Consider the following 8,482-nt stretch of genomic DNA (forward strand, 5'->3'; position numbering starts at 1 on the left):
CTCACCATCTCAGCTTCAGTTCGGGTCTCCAAGAGCTTTGGCCTCACAGGGGGAACCTTCTTGTGCCTTTACACTCTTTTGTTTTTAGACAACACAAGCTCTAGATCTAACATTTACCTTAATCTCTTCCCCCTCTGCCATCTTTTCTCACCTCTCTTTTCTCTCTCCCCTTTCCCCATCTTCTCATCCCCATCTGCCTACTGTTTCTTTAGCCGTACTCTCATTCCAGAGACTTCTAGCTTCGCCTAGCTGTGGTCATGCACGGATTCCACCTATGCGTGTTTTCAAGCCCTTTCTTATTATTTGGCCTTCTGTGTTTATCTGATTCCAGGATGAGTCAAATGTGCTTACCAGCAAGGATTGCAGAATCCTTGGGTTTCTAACCGGGAAACGGTGGCCCTGCCTATCTGGGAGGAACTTCCTGGCTTTGCTCACGGACCTCCGCAAGTTGATGTTACACTCTTTCTCAGCAGCTAGAGAGGACTGAATATATTGACTGGCTTTAGCTGACCTTTGCTCTAGATTTAGAAGAGAGGCATGGTGACCTGTTTCTCCCACATGGAAGCAAACGGTGGAATGCATTTTATGCTCAGGTGTTTGCCATATAGCTTGATACAAAACCATGTCCTGGAAAACTATAAGCCAATCTAATTTATAGAAATAAACTGAGTGAGAATCATTATTTTTTATTGGTACCACTTAATGTGAAGAAAATGCACATTTTCCAAAAATATGGAAAAAACGTTCCATTTGCCTTATTGGGTCCAAATGTTAGGTTTAAATTATTTTACTATGCAAACTTTCTTTCATATCTTGGCAGTAGTGATTTCCATTTTTATTCCTTTGGTATCCATAATCTTATGAGAATCAAAAACATATGCTTTGAGATCACTGGACAGCTCCTCCTCCCACATTTTAAAAATGCACAAGGAAGGTTATTGCTCTGGTAGCAAAAATAACAGGAACGCTATGGGAGAAAATTATGAGGACATCGAGGCTGAATGGGAAAGAGGTTCAAAAGGTGCATTCTGGTTTTCATGCTTTTGATTTGCAAGTCATTAAGCTGGAAGAGCCCCTGCCTCCTGCTGACTGCCACTAGGAATGTGATTTTTTTCTTTTCTAATAGAGGATTGCTTATTCAATGCTCCAGGTTTGCAATATTGGAGAATAGGGGATCTGGCTTTCCTAGTGCTTCTTGAGATAGGGTGCTTGTTGTCCTGAGGAGTAGGCTGAGAGTGGATGGATTTCTGGCCTCCCTTTGTCTGCAGGAGGAGGGTGCATTTGGTAGGGAGGCAGAAGAATCACACAAGTTTCAGTCTCAGGAATTTCAGGCTGACAGAAGCTAGTGAAGAGGTGAGTGCATTGTGTTTGCTTCTGAAAAAAAAATATTAGAAAACAATTGAGGAAAAAAAAAAAAAAAAAAAAGAAAACAATTGAGGAAAAAAAAAAAAAAAAAAAAGAAAACAATTGAGGAGAGTCAGATACTGAAATGGGATGAAAGGGTCTTTTGCAGCCAGCATGGAGAGCAATGGGCATCTTTCAGGACAACTGGCACAGGCACTTCAAGACTGGGGGCAAGAGAAAGCCCTACCACAAGAACCAGAAGTATGAGCTGGGATGCCGTGCTGCCAACACGAAGATTGGCCCCCTCCACATACACACAGTCCATGTTTGGGGAGGCAATAAACACAATAAGAGGCACTGTGCCTTGAGGGAACTTCTCCTGAGATTCCAAGTGTCATATGCACAAAACAAGGATTGTTGATGCTGTCTACGATGCTTCCAACGACGAACTGGTCCACACCACGGCCCTAGTGAAGAACTGGATCGTGCTCATGGATAGCCCACGTCCCCACAGTGTAGGAGCCCCACCCTGCACTGCCTCCCCCGTGGGGGCACAAGAAGGGGGCCATGCTGGCTGCCTAGGAGGAAGAGATTTTAAACAAAAAAACGATCAAAGAAAATTCAGAATATGATGAAAGGAAAAAGAATGCCAAAATCAGCAGTCTTCTGGAGGAACGGTTCCAGCACGGCCAGCTTTTGGCATGCATGGCTTCGAGACAGGGTCAGTGTGGCCGAGCAGATGGCTACGTGCTAGAGGGCAAGGAGCTCGAGTTCCATCAGTGGAAAATCAAAGTCCAGCAAGGCAAATAAACCTTCCTCTCATCTATCTTCGGTCATGTAATAAAGGTGTTTATTGTTAAAAAAATAAACAAAATGTGATGAAAGGAAAGTGGGAAGGGTGTCAGTGGAGAATGGGAAGGGCAGATGAGAGGCTCAGTGTCCTTCAGGGGTTAGAGGACAAAGGCCCTGGCGGCCTTGCCCCATGAACTGGGTCATAGTCCAGACCTGGCATCGGCACGTTAGAGAATGCTCACTGGCTGCTCAATCAGCCAAAACTCTTGTTTCCAGAAATAAACCATGTCATTCTCTGCCTTCTTCTTTGTCTTTGCCATGTTTGTCCTCCTTGGGACTTTGGCCTTGCTCAGTGTACACAGCTGTATACTTCCAAGTTTCCTCTGTCCATGAATCAGTGATAAGTGAACACGCGTTTTAACTCACAGGTCAATTCTTGGATTTCTGTAGCGTACTTGCTACTCTTTATCCTCAACGACAATGACCCATTAGAATGTTCTCCCCTGGTCCATTAAAAAAACTCACTCTTTTTTCACAGTTGACGCAAGCATCTTATTCTCTATGAAACCCTACCTGATCTCCCAAAGCCAAGCTATTTTGTTTCTTTTCTAAGGTCCCCTATACCTGGGGGGTACACAATAATTATTGCTTTCATTCCTCTGTATCACACTTTTCTTTCTACAGGTCTGGGAACTCTGCTAAATGTAAACTCCTTGAGGGCAGGAACTGCCTTACTTACCCCGACTTTCCAAACATTTCAGTCCCTGGCACATAATAGGTGTTTAGTAAATGTTTCTGAATGGATGACTGAATGAATGACATTCATTCACGAAGCCCTGATTGGTTGCAAGGATGAGTAAAAAATATATTTCATTCACAAATAGGCAAATGTAATTACAGTGGAAGTACTATAATTTTTTTATATTACACTATTAATTAGTTTTTGCATTCTAAGAGTGAAAGGGAGCACTTACAACTGTATGCTTAATAATGATGCACTCCCTTTATAGCGGAACTCCCTGACTCACAGTCCATGCTGACCTTGACTTCCTGACTTGGACTGTGGGTGTTAATCAGATAGTTGGATGATTGTTGAATGACTATCTCTGGAAATTGATTGATATTGACTCTGCCAAACAAGACTTTAAAGATGCTGAGGAGAGATATCCTTAGCATTGGGGGTGGGGAAGGCTTTCCGTGATCATGATTCAGGAAGTAGGCTGATGGCCATCTGTGCAGGAACACATTTCACTGCATCTGGTCCTCAATATCTGAGGACACTCACACGTAGATCCCAATAGCTAGGTCTCCAGAGGCAAGTCAGACTTGCACTCATTCATGGGTGGCTTCTTCTCCAAGGCCAAGTCCTGCTCTGAACTCTCTTCATGAGGCTTGAAGGTAAAGTGGGCTTATGCTTGTAGACATGAATGGAACATGTTAGTAATCAACCAGACTGGAAGACTGATTAAGTGCAGGATGCTGGGAACTATGGGAATTCAGTGGTTTTCCTGGTGTCACCCACTTCCTCATCACTAGCTTTGCCCACTTCTCCATTATTAGCCTAAGGAGAATTATCTAACTTCTCCAAGTCTCACTCTTCTTTTTGCAACATGGGAGTCAAATGGGAGCATTTCTGCTCATCTTCCAGAATTGTTATGGAGATTAAATGAAACAAAGACTGTATACTTATAAATAAAATACCAGTCTGTTTTACTTCTTTTTGTATCCCTAGGGCCTCACTGAGAGCCTGGGACATAGAAGAGGGCTCAGATCCTTGGAGAAGTTGATGGCCCTTTGAGGGACCATCATAGTGTGTATGACTCCAGCTGGTCTAGTTCAAATCCCAGCTCCACTTTTTTCTAGCTAGGTAGACCTTGAGTAAGTCACTTAAACTGTCTGTGATCCTGTCACATTTTCTGAGGAAAATAATAGCTTCTACCTCATAGGATGACTTCAGATTTAAAAGAGGTCGTGTCTTTGAAGCTCTTGGGGCAGTTGCTGAAACAGATAACCTTGATAAACACAAGCTACTGTTATCCCATCTCCTAGGCTGCCATTTACTCATAGACATAAAATAGTATTCTTGTGTGAGATATTTTGGTAACTTTTTAAAAAATATTTTATTTATTTGAGAGATAGAGGGAGAGAGAGAGAGAGAGAGAGAGAATGAATCACAAGCAGGAGGGAAGGGCAGAAGGAGAAGCAGACTCCTCACTTAGCTGGGATCCCCATGTGGGACTTGATCCCAGGATCCTGGGATCATGATCTGAGCTGAAGGCAGATGCTCGACTGACTGAGCCACCCTGGCACCCTATTTTGGTAACTTTTATTGAGGCTATTCAGATATCTTTGGTAGTAAATGGGCTTATGTGACTTTGTCAATGAACTCCAAAACACCTGCTGCTTGTCCCTCACACAAGTCTTATACAGCTCTCTTTTTTACCTCAGAAATCAAGAGATATACTTTAAGGCTAATGCTTGTTTTCCCTTTGATTCTCCTAAAGTTACATTCCTTTTTTTTAATAAAATTTTTATTTTGAAATAATTTTAGATTTACAGAAAAGTTGCCAAAATAAGGTAGAACATTCTTGTATACTCAGCACCAGGTCTCCCCTAATATGAACATCTAGTATAACCATGGGACATTGGTCAAAACTAAGAATTTAACATTATACATTATTGTTGACTAAACTACAGGCTTGTTTTCTGTGTCACCAGTTTCTCCACTAATGTCCTTTTCCTCTTCCAGGGTCCCACACTGTACACAGTTGTCCTGTGTCTTTAGCCGCATCACATCTGGGACAGTTTCTCAGTCTTCTTTTATTTTCTGTGACCTTGACAGTTTTGAGGAGTACTGGTCAAGCAGTTAGGTTAGCCTGATGTTTTTCCCATGATTAGATTGGGACTACAGGTTTTGGGAGAAATGCCACAGCAGTGAAGTGCCGAGCCTACACTTCAATGAGAAATCTTTAGGTCTTTTCTGTCTTTTTGCTTGGCCTCAATGTCTTCTCCTCATTTTCTAATTATCACCCTCTCCCAACCCCGCAAAATGGACTTGCAGTCTGAGGTAACCAAAGGGTAAGAACAGAGTTGCGCTTTGAAGGGAAATTAGAATTTGGAAGTGATAGGCATTTTGCTTGCTTGAGTCTCCATCATACTTTACAGGTCACAGCCCACCACAAGGATATAACCTCCTTCACTCCATCTACTCCTTCAATTTGTGGGAATTTGAGAGAGATTTTGTATTGACACATGGCGTACGTTGAGTTTTATCTTCACTTCAAGGTGCAGGTGCTAACATTTCAGTGATTCCCTGGGGGTCTTCTGTTCCAGGTCCTCAGAATGCCCGTGTCTCCACCTGTGCACACTCAGATTGTGCTCTCTATAGCCCAGCTCACGTGCCACCTCTATCTTTCTGAATCCAGGCTGGAGTTCAAGGTGAAAATCAGGGTAGATGTACAGACACAATGGAAAGCATTTGTGGTGAGGGATTCTGGAAGAAGGCTCAGCACCTGGGCTAATGATGAGGCTCCGGGTAGGTGTCCACACTTCATTTCTGGTCTTCAGTGCCAGAAGAATTATGCTGATGCGAACTCAATCCCGCTCTTAGGTTGTTTATCATAAGCCACTGCTGTCCTCACTGTCCCCATAAGATGCTATCTAGACATGAAGGAAGATAAGAAGGGGAGGACTTGACTGCACATAAATCTTGGAAATGCAGGAACTATCAGGTTGGGATTTCCATGTTTAAAATTTAGGACAGCAGGAGGACTTGGTTTCTACTCCCAGACCTGACTCTCCTAGAATCTGCATTTACCCAAGGCTGCAGGGAGGGGGGTTAGAGAGACTGAGGATGGAGTCGGGGGGGGGGGCGGCTACATTGCAATCCCTAAGTGACTGTGGACTGCAAGGCCAACAAGGGTGCAGCCCCAGACTCTACTGCATCTGCAATCTCACTGTGTCTTCTCCCAGCACGCACCACCCCCTCCATTGCTCCTGCTGGAGCCCACATTTCCCGAGCCCAAGTTTGTGGAAACCCCATCTTGGTTACACCTAGTGGACCGTCTCTTCCTAGGACTCCTACCTGAATCCATGATCCAGGCCTCACCATTTGTCCTCCATCCTAAGACCCTCCTCCCAAGAGCAGGTCCCTTGTGCAACAGCAAGAGAAAAAAAGAAAGGAAAAATATCTGAAAGCAAAAAGTCACCCAGCCTCCAAATAACTACCATCTCCACAAAACAGAAATCCTTCAGGGTTGGGGCTCTGGGAGGCTCATGTCCCCTTCATCCCAGATCTGACTGCCTTGCATCCCAGCTCCAAGCTTCTGTGACCTGTTCTCTCACCCCAGACGATGTTTCCTAGCTGGGAAGGAGAAACTTTTGTGGTAGATTCCCAAATGCATTGCGTGAGAATTGACAAGTAATTTAACCTTAATACAAAATGGTTTTTGAGGAAGACAGTATTCTTGAAATAATTTAAGCCTAGTGCTTAAAACTCTAAATAGAGTTTCAGCTAATGGTTCTTAATCTTCTGAAATCATGTTTTTCAATTTTGACAATAGTTGAAAACTGGGAGGACCCGCAAAGAGAGATGGCAAATTTCAAACCAAATACTTGGTTTTCACACGATTTAGGCCAAAGCACTGTGCAATTTGTAGGTTTGTGAAGGTTAGTATTCATCAGACCACATGTTTTCTTGAGTTGCAAAATCATGACTGCGGGCTTAACGCAGGACATCTTCAGCAGCAAATATTTGTTGGGGGGAAAACCTTGTTTTAAACATAAGAAAGAAAGTGAAACTGATATTCTTCATGCATTTCTTTGAGCTACAGCCTGGTCTGGCATTCATTTAAACCAAATATTGCTGCTGCTCTGCCTCTGCCCGTGGCAGGACAAATCGGAAAGGACCCAGGAAGAATCCATAAACTGAGAGCACTCAGAGCTGCTTGATGTGGATTCAGACAGAACGTATTGGAGAACATCCCAAAGTATGTGTTCCATGTTCAAAGAAACCACGGTTTTTATTTGCTCCCCCTCCCCCCATTTCACCAAAGGCAGCATGCTATGATGATAGGAGAATGGGCTTGAGGGGATCAGTGTCTGAGGTTCAAGTCTCGGCTCCTTTGCTTGCTAACCGTGAGATCCTGAATAAATTTCCTTGCTTTCAAAATCTCAGTTTCCTTATTTGTAAAATAGGGCAAATTATTCTCACCTTCTTTTTTTTTTTAAATTTATTTATTTATCCATGAGAGATACAGAGAGAGAGAGAGAGGCAGAGACACAGGCAGAGGGAGAAGCAGTTTCCCTGCAGGGAGCCCGACGTGGGATTCGATTCCAGGTCTCCAGGATCATGCCCTGGACTGAAGGCGGCGAGAAACCCCTGAGCCACCCAGAACTGCCCTTATTCTCACCTTTCAAAGTCATCGTGAGTAGTAAGAATAGATTCCACTGGGGAAGCCTCCAGTGTAGCTGCTGGAAGATGTGTAATAGGCGTCTTTTGATTTCTGCCCTGTAGAGTTCAGCTTTTTTGTTATTTATGTAGTTGGACTGTGAAGAAATAGGGAATCTTCTAGAGTTTATCATGGAAAATGAGCCCTTGTTCATTCTGCTGGCTTAGTCCCACCATTGCTAACTGAAGGGCACTGAGAAATTTTATGAATGTGTTGCCTTTCGTCCTGCAGCTCAGGGCACAGAGAGGGGAGACTAGCGGGTTGCAGCCTGGTCTGACACACTACAGGGCAGACTGTAGGGAGCACAGTACTCTAGTCCACTAGAAAGGTTTCATCCCCATAGATCTTTCTTTCAGTGCTTTACTTTCACTTCTAAACACCTTGGGGTGTGTCTGCCTTCTATTGTTCTGGTGTTTGATGCTCCCCATGACTTGCTCTTAGGACTGGTTCCAGATACAAAACTCCATGACCAGGCTTCCACTTAATTTATTCTGCCCTCTACTGACTCCAACAATTCTCTGGCCTCACTGAGATACCCAATCCATCAGCCCCAACATGTTCTCACTAATCCCACCTTCCTCATGGCCCCAGTTCCCTCCTGACCAAACTCTGGTTTCTTGATCAGCACCATATCCACTTCCTTGCCATGTTCCTACCTCCCTTACCTTCATACCATGCCTTCAGTCTAGTTAAACCTAGTTGTGTTTTCCACTGACTCATACCTGAGGTTCTGGATGCTGTTGGGGAAAAAAGATCCCATCATAACTCCACTGACTGGACTCCCTTTGAATCTATGCCTACAAATCTCAAATTTCATACCTTTGCTTACCTCCAAAAATCTCCAAAAGAGCCCCATTTTACGCTGATGACCTTGCCTCATCTTCCTCCTATATGAA

At 43.8% G+C, this 8,482-nt stretch overlaps 1 pseudogene; it reads left to right on the plus strand.

The window, feature by feature from the left end:
• Positions 1-1,528: 1,528 nt before the first annotated feature.
• On the plus strand, positions 1,529-2,154 carry LOC121491700 (annotated as a pseudogene).
• The last annotated feature ends 6,328 nt before the right edge of the window (positions 2,155-8,482 follow it).

The sequence above is a fragment of the Vulpes lagopus genome, chromosome 5 (assembly GCF_018345385.1).
Source record: "Vulpes lagopus strain Blue_001 chromosome 5, ASM1834538v1, whole genome shotgun sequence".
NCBI classification, from domain to species: domain Eukaryota; kingdom Metazoa; phylum Chordata; class Mammalia; order Carnivora; family Canidae; genus Vulpes; species Vulpes lagopus.